The sequence below is a fragment of the Typopeltis vanoorti genome, chromosome 10, assembly GCF_054136105.1.
Source record: "Typopeltis vanoorti isolate ZY-2024b chromosome 10, IOZ_Tvanoo_1.0, whole genome shotgun sequence".
In the NCBI taxonomy this organism is placed as follows: domain Eukaryota; kingdom Metazoa; phylum Arthropoda; class Arachnida; order Uropygi; family Thelyphonidae; genus Typopeltis; species Typopeltis vanoorti.
In genome coordinates this window covers 32,699,897-32,721,436 of record NC_143558.1, presented here as the reverse complement: position 1 = coordinate 32,721,436, position 21,540 = coordinate 32,699,897, and the positions used below count along the sequence as shown (strand labels likewise).

General features: G+C 37.4%; 1 protein-coding gene across 4 annotated transcripts in view; it reads left to right on the top strand.

Moving 5' to 3' along the window:
- LOC150102312 (cyclin-dependent kinase-like 4) overlaps positions 1 to 21,540 on the top strand; it is a 296,960-nt gene that overhangs the window by 153,069 nt on the left and 122,351 nt on the right. The gene's annotated exons all lie outside the window — the stretch shown is intronic.

Here is a 21,540-nt window from a genome sequence, read left to right as displayed (position 1 = left end):
GATAAATGAAGGATGTGAATATGAGAGTAATAGGAGAAATTTTCAACTGGATAGTTGAAAATTTAGTTTTCAACTATTTTTCAAATATTTTTTTGATTCAAAGTATACCAGTTAAAAGTGTGTCAAAGGAGTATTTGACTAGAAGAAGAGTGAAGCATATCACTCTTTCAAGAAATTAGGAAATGAAAAAAGTAGATGAAAGGATTGTTAACAATGTATGAATGGCATGAGATTATTATTATTGTACGGGCACCTCAATGCACTCCAAAGACATCTCGGGTGGCCCAAACTATCCACACAATCTATCATAACTTTCCTTGAACCCATTCAACTTGCAGTGATGACTTCTTGTTCTGGTCCCTCTAGCCAAGAGCTGAAGCATTTCCCCTGCATCAATCCTATAAAACTATCTAAGTGACTTTAAAGTCTCTTTCATATTTCTTCTTTTTTTCCTATCAACTGACTTCTGCAATCCACACACACCCTCAATCTATCTTCATAGGGAACATTCCACAGACCACTCACAATCTCGTCACTTACCTCTGAATCTTCTCCACCACTGACTCATCTCAAGAAACTCAGGAGACCAGACTTGAGCACATTAATCCAGATGTGGATGTATCAAAGCCTTATAAAGAGGAATAACAACTTCCTTATCTCTACTTGTTAATGTGTTCTTCAGTAGCCAAGTAATCTTATTGGCAACCTTAGCAATATGTCCTCTAAATTTTAACTCTCTGTCTACCACCACCCCTAAATATCCAGCTTTATTTATTTCCTGGAGTACAGTCCAAGAATATGATACATCGCTTGTAATCTATTTATCCCAAAATGCATAACTTTACATTTATTCACATTAAACTGATACCCATTATCTTTTGCCCATTCTGACTGCATGTTTATCCCCCAACCGGCCACGACGTCTATAGACATCGAGATAAATCTGGATACGAAGCTCTAAAACCCATTGAATAACATGGACAAGAAGTGCAATTTGGTATCACTGTTTCATCCACATTGGCTGGTAGGGAGGTTAAATCATCCTGCAAGCTCTGATTAACTGTTACTCTACCTAATTTTACATCATCAGCAAACGACTGAATATTTCCTTTCAGGCTGTTTCCTGTATCATTTATGCACAAAATAAACAGTAGTGGTCCCAGCACTGAACCTTGCAGCACACAATTAGTCACCTTTTTTCGTTCTTTCTCTTTAGTGTTGCACAGTGATCAGCATTCATTTTACACAAATTATGGACTCTACAACCATGTTATAATTAATTATTTTAATTTCCCAATGTTTAATTTCCCGATCATGCCCTGAACAGCTTATGTAGAATTGACTGGAAAAGCACCTGTTGTTTACATCACACCAAAACCTGGTATGAACGTAAATTTAAGGAGGCCTGCGAGATTCTTATCAATCACCCTAATCTTAACAATAATGATAGTCTAAAAATCTCAAACATATGGAAGGCACACGTTCTACCCACTTAACCTTTCTCCCTAAGAGTTAATTATAAATAGGACCATAGGTAATCCAGGATCCTAAATCTAATATAACAATTGTCATGTTAAAATAGGACATAATTTTTACTTCAATAAAACTATCTATATGAAAGAATGTTTCTCTGATGTTGTCTTAAATAGAATATAGCTTTGATGTAGTTAATTTATTTTATTTCTTTTATTTGCCGGCCTGGCTGGCCGAGCGGTTAGTGAACCCGCAGCCTTTTGGCTGGAGAGCACATGCTCTCCAGCCAAAAGGCTGCACGTTCGAATCCTGCCGTGGGCATGGATGTTTGTGATTGTCTGTGAAAATACTAGTGGTGGTAGTAGGCAGTAGATGGCGTTGGTGTAGATGATGAATGTAGTTGGTGGATTGAGTGGTGGAGACGGAGAGTTGTGGAGTAGGTGCCCTCCCTCGATGAGTCTTTGGATTCCCCGGAGGTGTAATGTAATAATAAAAAAAAAATTATTGTATTTTTTGATCAAATCATTGTCTCTTCTGCATAGCTGGGGGAAGGGTGGTCATTGATTAAGACTTACCTACATTACAATGAAATAGACTTTGCCGATGTCATCGATAATGCTACTAAAAGAAAAGCAAGAAAAGTAACATTTTAGAATGTTGAAATGAAAGTTTTACTTCAAGAATAAACATAGTGTTTTAATTTATTTCCCTATACATGGTTTTTCAAAAAGTCAAACCACATATAGTGTTTGACATATACGTATAGCTTGTGACATATAGTTTGTCTCTGTGTATATATGTGTATACTCCAGATGATGACCTTAATATGAAGGTTGAAACATTGGGAAATTAAAATAATTATTTATAACGCAGTTGTAGAGTCCATAATTTGTGTTAAACGAATCACCTCATATCCATCATATATTCATCATATATCTCATATTCATATCCATCCCCATTTGTTCTAATTTGCATAACAGAGTTCCATGAAGCCATGTTGCTCCTCATACAGTATCATTCTTATCCACCCATTCTTGAATTATCTTTTAGCCCAATTTTTCTAGTATTTTTACGAATGGTAAAATTATACAAATTATACAGAACAAATTATACACCAATATTGATTGGTGTATAATTTGTTCTGCAGTCTTAGAATCTCCATTATGCAAGGAAATTATTTTGTCCTCTTTCCACTCACTTGGAACTCTACCAGAGCTGAGACTTAAAGAGGCATTGCCAGTTCCCTTGAACCTTCTTTCAAAACCGAAGCTGATATCCCATCTAATCCCACAGTTGTATTTACATTGAGATCCTGCAGTATTCCTAAGAATCTCCAATTCATCTTCCTCTGTTCACACATCAGCGTCTGTCACATGTCACAGCATTAATGTCACTTGGATGATATACCCTTGCAAAGTGATCACTCAATAACTCAACTATTTTATCTGCTTCTGTCACCTCGTGACCATCAGAATTCCTTAATGTTAATTTTCCATTGTCATTCTTTCTCGTACTTGCCACATGATGAAAGAACTCTTTGGAATTTTTCTTTAGCCTGCTTGGCTAGATTCTTCTTCTTATAAAAACTGATTTTGCCTTTTTTACCATGTTGGTCTCTTTCTTGCCTGAGCCTTGTACGTTCATAAGTTTGCTGGTTACCTTTCTCCTTTTATACCCTCCACAGCATTTTCTTCTTCTGCAGCCCATGCTTAATTATATTACTCATCCATCTAACTCCTATCTAATTAACCCTCCTTACTTTAGGTATACAATTTAATATTGCTTTCTCTAGATGCTCCTTAACAATCTCCATGCACTACTAACATCCTTCCCTTGCAGTATTTTATGCCATGGCACCGATTTAAGCTTCCTCCTAAGCTTGTCATAATCACCTGCTTTGTAGTTCCACATATATCCCTTCTTGACAGAATATTTCTCATGTTTTTACGATCTCCCTAGTCGAGACCCCACGGTCACTTTCACCAATCAGAGGCAACGTGGCCACCTTGGTGTTGGATAGTTCTTCTGATCCTATCACCAGGTCCAATACTCTCACATCCCTTTTCCACTCCATCACATGCTGCCTCATGTAATTCTCTCATTAGGTGTATACATTCCATTTCCTTTGTTCCATCTGATCTTTTCTCCTTCCAGTCTATATCTCCATAGTTGAAGTTCCACATGATAATCACATGACCTGCACTCATTGTACTAATTTGCCAATGCATGTCTTCCAGATCATCCATGGAGCACCCTGGCCTATTGCAAACCAACTGTATATTTTGTCTTACTGACCTCTATCTCACACCTGCTAGATTCTTCTCCTTAGACTGCTTCAAATTGATCTCTCAGGGGGCGCTAGTGGGTCAAGCGCTACGAACGTCTTTTGAAGAGCTCCTGATTCAGATAAGTTTTACTAGGAATAATTAAGTATATATGCGTAATTGTTTAAGTAAGAGCGGCTGTAAACGTTGTACGCTACCGATATTATTAGTGTGGGGTTTTTTTCTTGCTTAAACTAAATACGAAAATGTTAATATTAGACCTAGTAACCTGCAGAGAAAAAAAAAAAAAAAAAATGGCGGCGGCATTGTCATTCCATGATTTTAATTTGGATTTCAGTCGGTTCGTTAAGTGTGAGGTCTGTTATATGTATTCCTTCGACTACATAAATGATTTGTGGATGTTTAGTGCGGATGGAAGAAGGGTGTGTGCGAAATGTGACCTGAACGAGGAATTGATGAATGCGAATATGAAGTTGATGACAGAAAGTGCTAGTACCGATAGTGTCGCAAGTGCACGTTTGAAAGAGACGGATGGCGGGAAAGACAGGCGAAAAAATGTTAAAAAAATCAGGAAAAAAGAAAAAGAGCGATTTGACAACCGTAACGGATGTTAAAAGGGACGAAAGTAAGGCGGAAAGAAACGAAATTGAGAGAACGAATGAAAGTAGAAATGGCGTGGTGCAGAAATCGCAAGTAAAAAAAATCAAAAGAATGAATGATAGCGAAAAAAGAATGACTGATGGCGAAAGTTGGACGCATGTTGGAACGAAAGTACTGAACCAAAGAAAGATGAATGACAGTAAAAGTGAGAAGAATGATAGCGAAAGTTGGACGCATGTTAGTCCGAAAGTACGGAAACAAAGAAAGATATGTGAGAGTGAGAAGAATGATAGTGAAAGTTGGACGTATGTTGGACCGAAAGTACGGAAACAAAGAAGGATGAATGAGAGGGAAAGTGAGAAGAGGGGGTCGAGAGTTAGAAAGTTAGAAAGATGATAGAGTGAATGTGTCGCGAGGTTCAGAAGGTGAATTGGATTGGATGAAGCAAGAAATGAAATGGATGCGGAATGAAATTGAGAGAATTCAGGTCAAAACTATTAAAGTAAATCATGATGGCATGAAAGAGATAACAAAAGATGAGCGAGTGGCGTTGTATGGCGACTCCATTATTAAAGGTGTGCTAGAGGATAAAATGCACAAGGTATGTTTTCCAGGCGGTAAAATGAGTAGAGTGATTGAGGCATTGAATATGAGGCGGGAACGAGCAAAAGAGTTAATTGTATTAATTGGTACGAATGATTTGAGAGAGAACAAAGAGCATGTCAAAATGAATGTCAGGAGACTGCTTGGAAAGATAAAGGAGAATAGTGTGACAGGAAGGGTGGTCAGTGTGTTGCCTAGGTATGATTGTGGTGAAATGAGGCGGAGAGCAAGGATTATGAATGATATTCTGGCTGAAATGTGTGAGGAGATGGGAGTAGAGTTTGTTAATGTGTGGAATGAGTTTGAGGGACGAAGTGAGCTGTATGGGAGCGGTGGACTGCATTTGAGTGGTTATGGTGTGAGTCGCTTGGAGAGACTGCTGCTGGAAGGTAGAGAAGTGAATAGAGAGAATGAATCAGATCGAGAGGGGAGTGATGTGGAAGAGCAGGAGAGTAAGACAGGAGAGATTGAAGGAGTGGAAATGAATGTGGAAGTGAGTGGTATGAGTATAGAAAATGAGAGAATGGGTGTGCAAGAGGAGCAAGGAAACGGCGAGGCTCAGGGTGGACAGGGATACACAGCGTGAGAAAGGTGGATGCTCCAAGAGGAGGTGAGAGAATGTGTAGGCAGGAAAGTAATGGGATGATCAGGGATCAAAAGGAAACAGATGGAATTGCAAAGGGTTCTAAAATGAAGAAGCAGAAAGGGAAATGGCCCCAGTCCAGCATGGAGAGATCACATCGAGTGAGTGGTATCAGTGGAACTAGCTGTAGATCCAGAAATGAGTTGTTGTGTTTGTATACCAATGCTAGAAGTGTGAGAAGGTTAAATAAGTTAGGTGTGAGATGGATGAATAGAGATTAAGCATGCAATACAGAGAAAAAGGGCATTGTGGAGACAGCATAAGAGAAGTGGAAGTAACCAATTTCATGAGTTCTACAAAGACCAGGCAAGGAGAGTGACTTGGTTGGTGAGAGTAGCTAAAGAGAGGTATGAACAGCAGTTAGCTAATGAAACTAAAAAGAATCCTAGGGAGTTCTTTCGATATGTAGCCAGCAAAAGAAAGAATGATTATAGAAGGATGACATTGATTGGAGGAAATGGTATAAAGACAGCTGTTGCAGAATGTGTGGTGGAGATACTTAATGAACAGTTCATAAAGATCTTTCAATCTTGTGAATGTGACTTCATGGAGAGATTAAGAGCAGTTGATGATGGTTAGGAGAGTCTGACTGTAAGTGAGCAAGAGGTGTTTGGGGAGTTGAGTAAACTAGATGTAAATAAGGCTGTGGGACTTGATAATATATCACCGCGTATTCTGAAGGAATGTGCCAGAGAGTTGACACCTGCCTTGACATATTTTTTTAATACGAGTCTTGCACTTGGTCAAATCCCTAAAGAGTGGAAGGAGGGCAAGATTGTGCCACTTCATAAAGGAGGTGATCGAACTCAAGCATCAAACTATAGGCCTATCTGTGTGTCAGGTGTTGTGGTTAAGTTGTTGGAGAAGCTTGTTAGAACTAGGATCCAGAGTTGGGTTGACAACAATGGTATAATCTTTGATGGACAGCATGGATTTGCTAAAGGGAGGTTGTGTTTTAGTAATCTACTTACTTATTACAATAAAGTGACTGCTTCCTTGGACAGAGGAGAAGGATACACAGTAATATATTTGGATTTTGCAAAAGCTTTTGATAGAGTACCTCATGATAAGTTGACAGTCAAACTAGAGCAGATGGGGTTGGATATTAGATTAGTGCATTGGATTGGAGACTGGCTATCTGATAGGTATCAACAAGTTGTGTATGGGGGTGCAATATCCAGGAAAAGGAAAGTCACTAGTGGAGTGCCTCAGGGATCTGTTTTAGGGCCATTACTATTTAACTTGTATATTAATGATATTGGCAAAGATTTGGATGGAGATATTCAGTTGTTTGCAGATGATGCAAAGTTGGGACGAACCATAAAGAGTAGTGAAGATGTTGTGGTCTTGCAAGAAGACTTGAATAAATTGAGTGATTGGGCAAGCAAATGGGGATGTGAGTTCAATGTTGCAAAATGTAAGGTTTTAAAATTGAAAACAAAGATGGGATGCAGAATTTATGCTTGGTAAGAATATATTGTTGGAAGTAGAGGAAATAAGAGATCTGGGAGTGATAGTGGATAAGGATCTAAAATTTAGGGGACACATCGCCAAAATTGTGAAGACAACACAAAGACTTCTGGGAATGATGAGGAAGACACTGACGTGTAGAAGTAGGGAGATTCTTGTTCCATTGTATAAGGCTTTGATTAGGCCACACATGGACTATTGTGCCCAGATTTGGTCACCTGGTTTTCAGAAGGATGAAGAGATGTTGGAAAGGGTCCAAAGGCGACTGACTAAGGTAGTTTCTGACCTCTGGAATGTCGAGTATGAGGAAAGATTGAAAAGATGTAATTTGCAGAGTCTAGTGGAGAGAAGGAAGAGGGGAGATGTGATAGAGACCTACAAGTTGGTAAGGGGTTGTTATAGGATCAATGGTGGAGAAGTTCTACAGAGAATAGTGGGAGATCAGGGGAGAACCAGAAGTCATGCCTGGAAACTGTATAAAGAGGGTGTGAGTAGGGGAGTGAGAGGCAGGTTTTTTTCTTGCAGAGTTGTGAATGATTGGAATGCCTTGCCTGAGAGTGTGGTGTCTGCAAGGAGTTTGAATGTGTTTAAGACCCGGTATGATGAGATGTGTGTGAGATAAAAGGACCTCCTAGATGAGTCTTTGACTCCATGAGGTCTTGTTTAATAATAATAATAATAATAAATGAACAATGCACCTATCTCCTATTCTTTTTGGCTGCAATTCATCTGGCTATCATCATCAGCCCCCCCCCCCCATCTTAGAAGGGAGACATATAGCATATCATGTGGCAAGAGATTTTTGAGACTAATCTTAAAGGATGGTGGTGTTGAAGAAAAAAAAAAAAAGAGTAGTATATTGAGTGCTAACCCATATATCAGCATGAAGCTGAATAACATGTGATGTGATAGGCAGAACATGTAGGAAGTAGGTTTGGAATATGTGGGTGTGTAAATTCAAGTGATGGAAGAATGGAACTTTACTAGGTTACTAAGTTGTTGTTGTTGCATGTGTGTTTGTTTGGAGAGGTTGCTTTCTATTGAGAGAATGAATATGCTGAATTAGAGAAATGGGAGTCATTATGGTGAAAGATAAAGGGTATGGCTTCAGATGAAGATTTCATCAGTGAGGATGGGACTGAATTACAAAAAGATAAATAACAAATATATACTTTTAAATCAAAATATGCTGATGTATTTATATATGAATATCAGGCATTAAAAACCAAGGAAGCAGCTATAAATTAAGAAAGAGTTCTTAGCTGCGATAGATTCGTTTTATCCACCAATGTATACTATTCTACAAATTAAAAAAAAATGATATTTTGAAGATGATTGACAGATTATCACAATTCAATAGTACTGACTTTTGAAATAACATTCAGTCATTTCTTTATGTTAACAGTTGGACAATGTGAAGATCCTTTTCTTTTACAAGATGTTCAGTATAATAATAATTTATTCACATTTTATAAATATATAAACTTGTGTTAAAAATATTTATTAAACATAATAAAATAACTGGAATATGCAACTATAAAAATTAATTTTATTTAATATTAATTGACTGTAGTTCTTAAAATTTCATTTTATTTTCATTGCTTTTTTATGTTTTTATAATTCTATATCTTGATTTTCCTTTCTGGCATCCAGCAGTAATAAACCATCATATTTATATTCTATCTGTTATGATATCCTCCTTTCTTTCTTTAGTGTCTTGATAGAATCTCTTACTCAACCTCCCCCTCCTCTTCACTTAAATGCACACCAAAATTTTCCAGAAAACTTGCAAATATAGAAAATAAATTTAACTCACTATTGCATCCAAGTTGCTGATACTTGCATAACACAGTTTTTTTGTAATTGGTTGTCGCCTTAAAACTTTTCTATGAATAGCTTTAAATCTGATTTAGGCTTTTGTCTTATCACGTTCCATCATTTCTTCAGTGATGCATCTAGAATTTCTTTCTTTCCTGGAAATGATTAATAAATTTCCTCTTTCCTACATCCTTACTAAAAGGATGTAGAATTCTACATCCTTACTACATCCCTGTAGTAAGGATGTAGAATTCTACCACATGTAGAAGTTATGGTTTCCTTCTTAAAGTTGAATATGAATTGCTGTGCACAGATTTGTTTTTCAAGGGGGAGATTCAGATATATCACTAAGGATCCAGAGAGGATTGACTAAGGTAGTTACCCATCTCTGTAACATTGGATATGAGGAAAAATTAAGGAAATGCAATTTGCAGAGGCTTGTGAACATGAGAAGAAGAAGAGGGAGATGTGATTGAGACATATAAGTTGGCAAGGGATTGTCACCCGATTAATGTTGAAAGAGATTTTTCATAGAATTGAGTTAAACTGGTATTGAACATGAGGCTCTCTCAGGAAGCTGAAAGAAAGGGTGAACAGGATTATGTTGAACAAGTTTTTTTTTGCATATTGCTTGATTTGTATGATGCATGTGTGTGTTGAGAATGAAACACATTGGACACAATACTTCACTTTATTGAAAATTAGAAAACAATATTTCAGACCGAAACTAATAGTATACGTAATTAGTGTGGAACTAACAAGTAGTGCAAGGAGAGAAAGAGAGAGAGAGAATGCAAGGCAAATACAATAATTATTTAACCTATAACAGGAAGTGTTGCATGCTAGAAGGATCATGTCAAATAAATAATTAATCATTTTTGATATTTGAATTAGGTGCCTTGATATTTAATAGTGGCTTCTTTGAAAAGACTATCATATTTAAAGCTGTTTTCATGGAGAAGGCAAGCATTGTTCCAGGGGAATACTGGATTTGGTCTCTCAATACCTGTGTTGTGCAACATCTGACTTTTAAGGATTAAGGTACTCAGTGTAGTGCTGGCGTTTGCTAATCTTTTTTTTTTCCATGAAGTTCTGTCTTCAAGTAAACACCAGCTAGAGATAAAGGTGAAAGTTTGTCTTTTGTACTTAGTATGAGATTAGAAATTTTATTGATTGGAAATATGTTGATAGCAAGTCAACATCTGCTTATAGGTTCAGAAATGTCCAAAATATATGGAAACAGAAACTGTGTATTCTGTTACAGTATCCTTGGGTGTTGTGTTGTAAAGGTGTGCGTTATCCTTCAAATGTGTCGAGAGTTGTAGCCATTTGATTCCATCTGGGAGTGACAATGAGATAATCATGGTCACTCTCATGAACTGGAGGGAGATTCATCATCCCATGTATGCTAGTGATTTGGTACAAATGGATTTGAAGAAACACCATTTTCTGGTCCTAGCTTTGATGAACTGCTTCATTAGTTGGAGATTAGTGGTAGCAGTAGAATTTTTTATGGATTTATTAGCATTTCAGTGATGATGTATTATAAGAATGTGGTATAAGGTTTCTTCTTCCTAGCAATTCCTTCTTCTTCTTTTTCTTTTTCTGCCATTGCTGACTCATGTGACTGTCCCATTCACAAAGCTCCATAGGGAGGAAGGAGTAATTTTTTTTGCATTGGGAGGGGGGCAAAGCGGGGAGGCCGATGAGAACAATACATTACTTGAGAGAGTTGTGCAAGTGCAGGAACAGTTACCTAGTTTAAGGCATAGTTTTATGAGTATTACATTTGATAGTAAGGGCTTTCCACAATGAACTTTGTCTCTGAAGTCTTGATGAATAGTAATAATTCTTTCTATACTATGGCATTATACCAATGAATCACTGAATGAAGAAAAATATGATTTGCTTTCACAAGGAATTTAGTAAACACCAACTAGAGAAGGGGTGAAAATTTGTCTTTTGTAGTTGGTAAGAGATTAGAAATTTTATTGATTGGAACATATGTTGGTATCAGCCATTATGGGGGAATTAACCATGGAGGCATAAACTGGAAGGAGGAAAGATCACATGGCAAGGAAATGGAGTTTTTTTATACCTATTGAGAGATAATTACTTGAAGCAGCATGTGATGGAGAGGGCTTGTAAGAGGAAGAATGATGATGGAATGATCTATCCATCCTTTCAGTAGGATAATATAGATTGGAATGAAGAGACAGCATTTAGTTATAAGGAAAATGAATTTCTTGAGAGACAACTATCTTAGGCAGTATGCACACAGTAATCGAGAGTCTTAGACCTAATCATTTCATCAGAGGATATGACTGTGAGTGGGGTGTCACATTTGCTCCCAGAATAACCATAAGAGTGATGTGGTAGCTGCCACCTGGATGGCACTGGTGTCTGCCATATGAAGATTTCTGTGAGGAAAGAATTATATGTGGGACTAAAAGGTGAGTATGAGAAGCTTAGGAGATGGCTTAGAGCTCTGGCACTGAAGAATGAAGGGATTAAGCACACGTCTGGGAGAAGAGGATACTGTAGAAGCAGCACAGTGAATAATGGTAACAATTATAACCAGGGCAGGCTGGGCTATGAAGATGACTCATTTGGTAAGGACAACAAAAGTACAGTATGAGTAGAAATTAGCAAAGATGGAATAGTAAGTGCAGAAGACATAATTGATGTATTTAGTGAAAAATTTATGTGTGTTTCATCCTCATCAGGGTGAAATCATGTGAAGCTAAAGTGCAGAAGAAATAGGAGAGGTTGGTTTAATTGTGAGTGAGTGAGGAGAGATATTATTACTATTACTATTATTACGGGCGACTCCAGGGAGTCCTTAGACTCATCGAGGGAGGCCTTAAACATCATGTCCACACAACTATACGACATTCTAACAGTATCTATCATACCTTGCCTTGAACTCACTCACCGTCATAGCACCCACAACAGACTCTGTCAACTTATTCCACTCATTTACCACTCTAAAAGTAAAGAACCCAGCTCTAACACCCCTGCTAACTGCACTCTTGCCCAGCTTCCATAGGTGTCCCCTAGTTCTCCTACCACCAGTCCTGATCTCAAAAATATCCCCTGAATTAATCCTATAGAAACCCTTTAGCAATTTGAATGTCTCAATCATATCTCCCCTTTTCCGCCTATCAACTAATTTCTGCAACCCACAAATCTTCAATCTGTTCTCATATGGTTCATTCCATAGACCTGCTATCATCTTAATCACTCGCCTCTGGATCCTCTCCACCTCCTCCCCATCAAGAAGGAACCTAGGTGACCATATCTGGGCACAGTAGTCGAGATGAGATATTATCAAGGCTCGGTACAGAGGTACAATAAATTGCTTGTCTCTGCTCGTCAAGGTATTTTTCAACAACCAAGTGAGTTGATGAGCTGATTTAGCTACTTTTGCAATGTGTCCCCCTAAACTTCATCTCCCTATTCACCAACACTCCAAAGTTCCTGGCCTCATCAATTTCGTGGAGTACAGTTCCACTAATGTGGTATACTGCTGCTAATCTTTTCACCCCAAAATGCATACCTTACATTTTGTCACATTAAATTGACATCCATTCTCCTTAGCCGAGAACTCCAATCTATCCAAGTCTTCCTGCAAGATTTTGACATCTTCTGCATTCACTATTGCCCTACCCAACTTTGCATCATCAGCAAACAAATGAACTGTTCCTCTTAGATCCTTCCCTATATCGTTAATGAATAAATTAAACAGCAGTGGTCCAAGAACAGAACCCTGCAGCACACCACTAGTCACAGGCCGTCTTTTGAACTCTACTCCTGAATAAACTACTCTTTGATATTTCTCCATCAACCACCCACCTATCCATCTCACCAACCCTATATCCATTCCCATATGTTGTAGTTTGATTAGAATTCTATGTGGTATCTTGTCAAATGCCTTAGCCAGGTCAGGTAGTATCACTGTAAACCCATTACCCTTATCCAGTTCAGCCGTCACTGTGTTATAAAACTTGAGCAAGTTACTGAGGCATGATCTACCCTTCACAAAGCCATGCTGTCCCCCGTACAGTATCTCATTTTCATCAATCCATTCCTGTATTTTTCCCTTGACTACTTTCTCCAAGATCTTGACAACGACTCCTGATATGCTGATCGGTCGGTAATTTGCAACCGTAGTCTTGGATCCTCCTTTTTGCAGTGGAACTATTTTCCCCTCTTTCCACACCTTTGGGACTAAACCAGACCCGAGACTGAGATTAAACAACATGGTCAAGGGTACTGATAATTCTTTAGCCGCTTCACCCAAGACCCATGCCGGTATACCATCCAATCCCACAGATGTATTCACATTAAGGTTCTGTAATAAACTATTCACCTCCATTTCATTCATCACAATTCCTGTATAAACTAATGGTTCCTTCATTTTTTCAATGTCACTACCTGGATGATATACTTTTGCAAAGTGCTCGCTCAGTAGCTCCACTATATCAACTGATTCAGTGACCTCCTTACCATCGTCATTCCTTAAAATCATTTTGCCGTGTACAGTTTTTTTTTTGCTTGCAGCATATTGAAAGAATCCCAAAGCATACTGTTTGGGATTCTGTTTAGCTTGCATAGCTAGTTTCCTTTCATAATCTGCTTTTGCTTTTTTTACCACACTCGTTACCCTTCTGGCCTGCACTTTATACCGTTCTTGTGCCTGCAGGTCACCTCTTGCTTTAAATTCCCTCCACAGTCGTTTCTTTTTTTGCAGCTCAAGCTTAATGGTGTTAGTCATCCATTTAACCCCTACTTGTTTTAATATTCGGACCCTAGGTATACAATCAGCCATAACCTCCTGTAAATGCTCCTTGACCACTTCTTATGCTCTATCGACATCCAGCCCTTGCAGTTGTACATGCCATGGCACTGATCCAAGCAATCTCCTAAGCTTGTCATACTTGCCAGCACGGTAATTCCACATATACCCTGTCTTAATTGAAAATTTCACACCTAGCCACCTCCCAAGTCAAGACCTTATGATCACTCTCACCAATAGGGGCAACATGGTCATATTCATTACAGTCAAATTCTCAGATGCTATTACCAGGTCAAGCACTCTCACACCCGTAGTATTTTCAATCACATGCTGTCTCAGATAGTTATCCCTTAATAATTGAATAAAATCCATTTCCTTCCTCACATGTGTCCTCTCCTCCTTCCAATCAATGTTACTATAGTTGAAATCCTCCATAATTATTACCCTCCTTCCACTCATTTCATCAATTTGTTTATGCATACTATCTCCACCATCTATTCCATCACCTGGTCTATAGCAGCACTCAACAGTATATTTTGTTCTGCCAGTCTCAATCTCACACCAAATAGCCTCAAATGAGCTCTTTTCACTATCCTGCGACACAACTTCAATTCCCCTTGGCTGCAGTTCATCAGCTATCATCAATAACACCCCCCCCATTTTATTCTCTCTGTCCCTCCTGAACACACTATAACCTACACATTCTATCCCACTAACTATATCATCTTCCTTCAGCCATGTTTTACTAATGCCAATAACCTGTGGCCAGGAATAGCCAATCAAGGCCAAAAATTCTTCCTTCTTGTTCCTAATACTCCTGGCATTAGTATACATGAAATGCAGTTGAAATGCAGTGGTCCCTTTATCCCACCCCTATCTTGATGCGTTATTCTAACGCTCCCATTCCGATTTTTTGTCCTTAGTACTGGCTCGGGTACATTATATACATTCTTACACTCAACTGCCTCACTGATGTCTGCATATCCACCCCCCCCCCTTGGTAGTTCTAGTTTCCCTGGTTCTGCACATCCATTTTCACTTCATTCAGCAACACCTTTTCCAGTCTCCACACGCCAAATCCATTCAAATGCAGGCCATCCATCTTGTATAAATCCTTTTGCCCATCAAACTCATTCCACACGTCCACGAATTCCACACCACACTGTCTGCATAACCTGTGCATAATGTCATTTGCGATTATGGCCCTCCTTCTAACCTCCTCTCTGTCATACCGTGGCAACAGACTCACCATTCTAACTCTGTCACTCTTTTCTTTCGCTACCTTTAACAATACTTTCAAGTCCTCTCTCATAAAAAATTTATCTCCTTTCAATTCATTCGTACCCACCACAACTATCAATTCTTTCACCCTCTGTTTTTGTGCTCTAATACTCTCACTTACATCTTTAAATTTCGCACCCGGTAAGTACATATGGGGAATATGTTAATAAAGCAATAAGATTTGATTACATATCACCATGTGGGTTAAGGGAATGATCAAGGGATTTGGCAGTAGCATTGGTATGCCTGTTTCCTAAGAGTCTTACAATAGCACTGGTCTTGAGGGTGTGGAAAGAGGTAAAATCGTTCCACTGCATAAGATGATAAGACTATAGCTACAAATTATAGGCCAATCTGTGTAACTGAAGTTACTATTATTATCATCATTATCATCAGATCTCTATAGAGGCAAAAAACTCATTGCAGGAGGTTCCACTTTCACATTCACAGCTCATCATACCTTAAATGCATTCACTGTTTTCTGCACTTGTCTTATACAGCTTCCAGGGATGGCAACTGAATCTGTGCATGATAATCCATATATAGTCTGATCAATGCCTTGTACAATGGAATCATAACATCCTTACTTCTACATGCCAGGGTTCTCCATCATTCCCATAATCCATTGTCTTGTCCTCACAATTTCAGCAAAATGTCCATGAAATTTCAAATCCCTATCCACTGTCACCCTCGGATCTTTCATCTCCTCCATCTCCTCTAAGATATCTCCAGTAATCCTTATACTCTACATCTTATCTTTGCTTTGCAAATTTTAAAACCTTACACTTTATACTGACATCCCCACATACACACACTCACCATTCAGATAGTCTATTGAAGTCCTCTTGCAAAGCTACTAGCTCTCCCCAACTTTGCATCATCTGCAAAACAACTGTATATCACTATTTAAGTCCCTTCCAGTGTCCTTTACATGCAAATTAAACAATAATGACTCCAAAACTGACCACTGGGCATATCACTAGTGACTTTAATGACTAGTGAGTTGGGTCAATGTATTGGGGAGATTAATGAGAACTAGATACAGAATTGGGTGATTGTCAGCATGTGTTTGTTAAAGGGAAATGATGTGCAGCGGTATACTTAGATTTTCCAAAGTTTTGATTGACTGCCACATGACAAGCTGTTAAATAAATTGAAACTGATCAGATTGGATAACAGACTTGAACATGAGAAGCTGTTAAATAAATTGAAACAGATCGGATTGGATAACAGAATTGTGAGTAGGATTCAGTGATTGGCTGTCAGATAGGTATCAGAAAGTTGTATATGTCACTGAAGTATCTCAAAAGAGAAAAGTCACTAGCGGTGTGACACAGGGGCCTGTATTAGGACCACTGTTACAGGCAAATCAGTCAGCCAGAGAATGCACAGATTTTACAGGCAAAAATACTATTAGTTGTCATCAACTGTCATATACGGGTTGTAGTGGTACTGTGTATGTGTAAATAGAAAATTGAATGGTGTAGATGGTGAGGCGTGTAGAGCAGTGCCCTCTTGCGATGAATCGTTGAGCTTCTTGGGGGTATCATGTAATAATAATAATTAAGGAAAAAAAAGTAAAAAAAGCGAAGTCTGATGACACGATTCATTCTGATATTCTTAAATTACACAGATTTTCTTCAGCTAAGTGGCAGTTATTTACAGTTATTATTTTTTATAATCATGGTATTTTTTGAATACAAATAAAATTTTTATGAATGAATGAATTTGGCAGGGTAATTAATTAATGTGAATGTGGAGCTTTTGGATGATTTAAATCGGCTCTCAATATGGGCAAAAGATAATATAAATATAATCTTTTAGAAATACTTGATTATTGACGAACACACTAGTAAGCAGAGATAAGGAGGTTATCATTTCTCTTTATAATGTTTTGATACCTCCATATCTGGATTACTGTACTCAGATCTGGTCTTCTGAGTTTCTTGGAGATGAAGAGGTGGTGGAGAGAATTCATAGGTGAGTGGTCTGTGAAATGTTCCCTATGAAGATAGATTGAGGGTTTATGGGTTGCAAAAGTTGCCAGAAAAAGTGGCAGATGATAGAAACATTTAAGTTACTTAAAGTTTTGTAGGACTGATTCAGTGGAAATATTTCAGACATCTGACTAGAGGGGGCAGAACAAGAGAACTTTTCCCCTTTCATTTTTTTTATTTATATTTATATATTTATTTTTTTACACAAAGTTAGCATGTCTTACATACTGCTGCAATATAACAAAATAAATTATTTATAGGTACTTTGACACAACAGTGCCATATATAAAAATAAATTTGACAGTCAGTAATATAAATAAATAATATATCAAAATAAAATCAAATTTAGCTATATTCCAGATTAGCTTAAGAGGCATTTGTGATTAGTCTAGATCAGGGGTCGGCAAACTGCGGCTCGCGAGCCACATGTGACTCTTTGGGTGCGTACATGTGGCTCTGAAGTAAAATTAAAAATTAAAATAAAACTGTCATAGTTTCATTTATAAAATTTTTAAAGGATTTTATTCACATAATGGTAATTTCATTTGTTTTATAGGTCTCGCAAAACTTCGTGGCACTAAGATGCGATGTCAGGGAGGGGAAAGCGAGCATTGAGGGGGTATATGGAGGGAGTGGAGGGGAGGGTTGAGCACATGGTAAGCAGGGCATCCAAACAAAGTGACTAATTAGGATTAGGTTTTAGGGTGCCTCGACATCTGAGGTCATTTGCAAATAAGTGAGCGCATGGGTGCCCTCTACTGGGCAAGGCAACGTTGGCAATGGCAAAATGTGAAAGCGGAGTCCGTGTCGCTTTGCTGTTTCTGCAACTTAGTATTCTCTTTTGGATATTATTATAAAGGCAATTATTTTAAATATATATATAAAAATAATATTGGTTTTATTATATTTAGATACGTTGACGGTCGCGATTTACCACGCCGTGTTTTATTTCATGTGCAACTGTTACAATAAAACACGTTACTGGTGAGATTTATTTTTATTATATTTTAGAATTATTGTCATTTATTATTTTAATAATCACTTAGTTCTTTTTATTTTCTTTTTATATAATGTATTTATATAATGTGTCAAATAAAATATATTTAACCACCACCACTATATATAATATATATAGTTGTGGTGGTGGTGGTTGGTGGTAGATGGCGTTGGTGTAGTTGCGGTCAGTTGGTAGATTGGGTAGTGGAGAGTTGTAGAGCAAGTGCCCTCCCTCGATGAGTCCTTGGACTCCCTGGAGGTGTCAAATAATAATAATAATAATAATAATAATAATAATAATAATATTGTTTAGGGTGCTTTTCATCATGACTACAAAGAAAAAAACTAAGAAAAACAACAGATGAGCATCGTGAACTTAAAAACTGAATGGACTGAATCTTTCGCATTTATCTCGAACTCAGATGGCTTTCCAACCTGTCTTATTTGCCAAGAAAAACTGGCACACAACAAAAAGTCAAATTTGGAGAGACACTTCATGACAAAACATGCCACATTTACCAAAAAATATCCTGTCTGCGACACGAGAAAGAGAACAGTTAAAGAACTTTGGAAAATTGTTGAAAAATCAAGTTCTGTATTTAATTATTGGAGGGAGTCTGCCAATGATGTTAATATTGTAAGCTTCATAGTGAGTCAGGAGATCTCTAAGAGAGGAAAACCATTCACAGATATTGAATGCATAAAATGTTTTTTTTTAAATGCATCTGAAGAACTTTTATGGGATTTCAAAAACAAAACAGAGATTTTAAATAAAATTAAAAACATACCATTATCTGCCAAAACAGTAGCAGATAGGACAGTTACAATGTCCTCAAATGTGACCAACCAACAAGTCGAAGACGTTAAATTAGCTTCAGCTTTATCAATTGCGGTAGATGAGTCTTGTGACATCAAGGACGCAGCCCAAGTTTCCCTTTTTGTTCGGTATGTATCATCTGAGGGTCCGAGAGAAGAACTTCTGGGATTATTGCCACTCAAGGGCCAAACGCATGGAGAGGACATAGCAGATGCTGTCCTTGAATGCATGGAAAAAAATCATATCCCACTCAATAAAATTGTGTCAATTGCAACCGATGGTGCAAAAAGTATGATGGGAGCAAAAAGGGTTTTGTTTCAATTTTAAAAGGAAAAATTAATTATGAAGTGATTACTTTCCGTTGTATACTCCACCAAGAAGCACTTTGTGCACGAACATTTACAGAAAAAATTGGTAAAATTATGGAATTGGTAATTAAGATTACCAACACCATTATAGCAAGAGGACTTAACCATCGACAATTTAAAGAGTTGCTAAGTGAAATGGAGAGCGAGTATTCAGATCTTCTCCAGTACAACATGGTTCAATGGCTTTCCAGAGTCGACATGTTAAAGCATTTTGCATCTTGCATAAATGAAATCAAACTATTCCTGGACCACAAGGGTGTTCATTATCCAGAATTAACAGAAGATCAGTGGTTGCAAAAATTATACTTTATGGTGGACTTTACATCGCAACTGAATCAGCTCAATCGTAAATTACAGGGCAAGGGAAATACTGCTTTTTCAATGCTAGAGGAAGTTATTTCGTTTGAAAAGAAATTGATTCTGTTCGCTGAAGACTTAGAAAGGGGAACTTTAGTTCATTTCCCAAACTTGTCTCAATATCGCCGAGAAAACAATGCCCTCATTAACAAAGATTATTTCAAGACAGCAGTTTTAAATATCGCCGAGGAAGCAACCCTCATTAACAAAGATTATTTCAAGACAGCAGTTTTAAATGAGAGAATCTTTTCTTCAAATGTTTCAGTAATTCAGAAATAATAAAGCGACTCTAGCTTTTATTACAAATCCTCTTAATGCCAATGTGAAGGAATTAAATTTTTCTCTGTTTGATATTGACACAGCTAATTTTGAAATACAATTGCTGGACTTGACAAGTAAAGACTTATGGAGCTCCAAATTTGTGTGTCTTGGTACTGAAATAGAAGAACTGGAAAAAGAAAAATGCAGTCTGATTTCACAGCGCAAGCAGACTGCTATAAAAGAACTACAGAAGGCAGACTTGATGATTTTCAATACTTGGAATAGTCTTCCGGACTCATATCATGAGTTGAAAACATTTGCATTTGGTGTTCTCAGTATCTTCAGGTTTACATATTTATGTGAGCAATCGTTTTCTAACATGAATTGCATTAAATGTAAATTGAGGAGCCAAATTAGTGATGCCAACTTGGAATTGTGCCTTAAATTAAAAATGACCAGTTACAAACTGGACATACAGAAATTTTCTAAGGAAATGCAAGCTCATTGCTCACGCTGATTAAAACCAATGAGAGCAATTTTTTGTGTGATTTTTTCTTCGATTAATAAAGATATAATTATTATTATAACTTGTTATATATTACTATAAATTTAGTATAATATTACTTTAAATTTTGCTTATTTGTAAAAATATATTTATGGCTCTCGAATAATTTTTAAATTGTTGTGAGGGACAGGTTTGACTCTTCCGTCTCAAAAGTTTGCCAACCCCTGGTCTAGATGACAGAGAGAGAGAGAATGTGGAAGCAAGAATGATGTTCTGATTAGTGAGATGTTAATGACATTCACTAGTTGAGTACTATGAATGAAATAACAAGAATTGGTGTGATCATTCATACTGTTCATTAAAATGAAATGAATTTTGCAATCAAATATTATTTTATCAAATAATGCCATCCTGACAGATCCATGATTACAATAATAGGAACTGGTATAGCCACTCATAAATTATTGCTGTTCATTTTATAACAATGTTTTCACTAAAGGGAACCACATCATGTGATTTGTGAAAAATTGCAAGACAACTTTTATTTTTAAAATCAGATATTCTCTCTCAAAAATCACAGAGAAGCTCATTAACTGCCATTCTCTTTATCATGTGAGGCTGACCAGCTGATTAGTGACCAACAGAACAGATTTCACCACTTTCTTTCCATAGCAGATCTCTTATCCATCATCCATCATCATCATCACAGAAAGGTTTTCAGAAACTCATGGGTGCTCTTAGCATTTATAGGGCATTTAATAGGACTGGCAGAGACCTGTTCAGCAAAGCACCATCTTATGCCTTGTTCCTTTCTTGGCATTCACTTCATGTTAAAGTTAATGTTTTTTCTTTCTTTGTATTTCCTCATCAGTATTGGAATATCCCTGGACTCTTTCCAGGGATATTCCAGTAGATGAAAGATGTGCTTTCATCTACTCTCTTCTTCCATGAAAATGACATTCTCTCACTAACCTCAAATCCTAACCATAGCTATGCTGATGAAAATACACTATTTCTCTTTTTCATTTGACAAAAATATTATAGTACACAATCATTAGAAGCTTCAAGATCTTCCATAACCAATCTTTAAACTCTGATATCCTTGATATTTTTCAGTAAGGGTAGATAACCATGTAACCAGATAAGATGGCAGTTCTTAACTTAAGTTTTAAGAACTGTCATCTGAAAAAATTTGCAGCTCTTCAACAGTGAAGCAATTCCTGATCCAACTATAACAAGAACACATAGTGGTGAATTTGTTGTTGCTG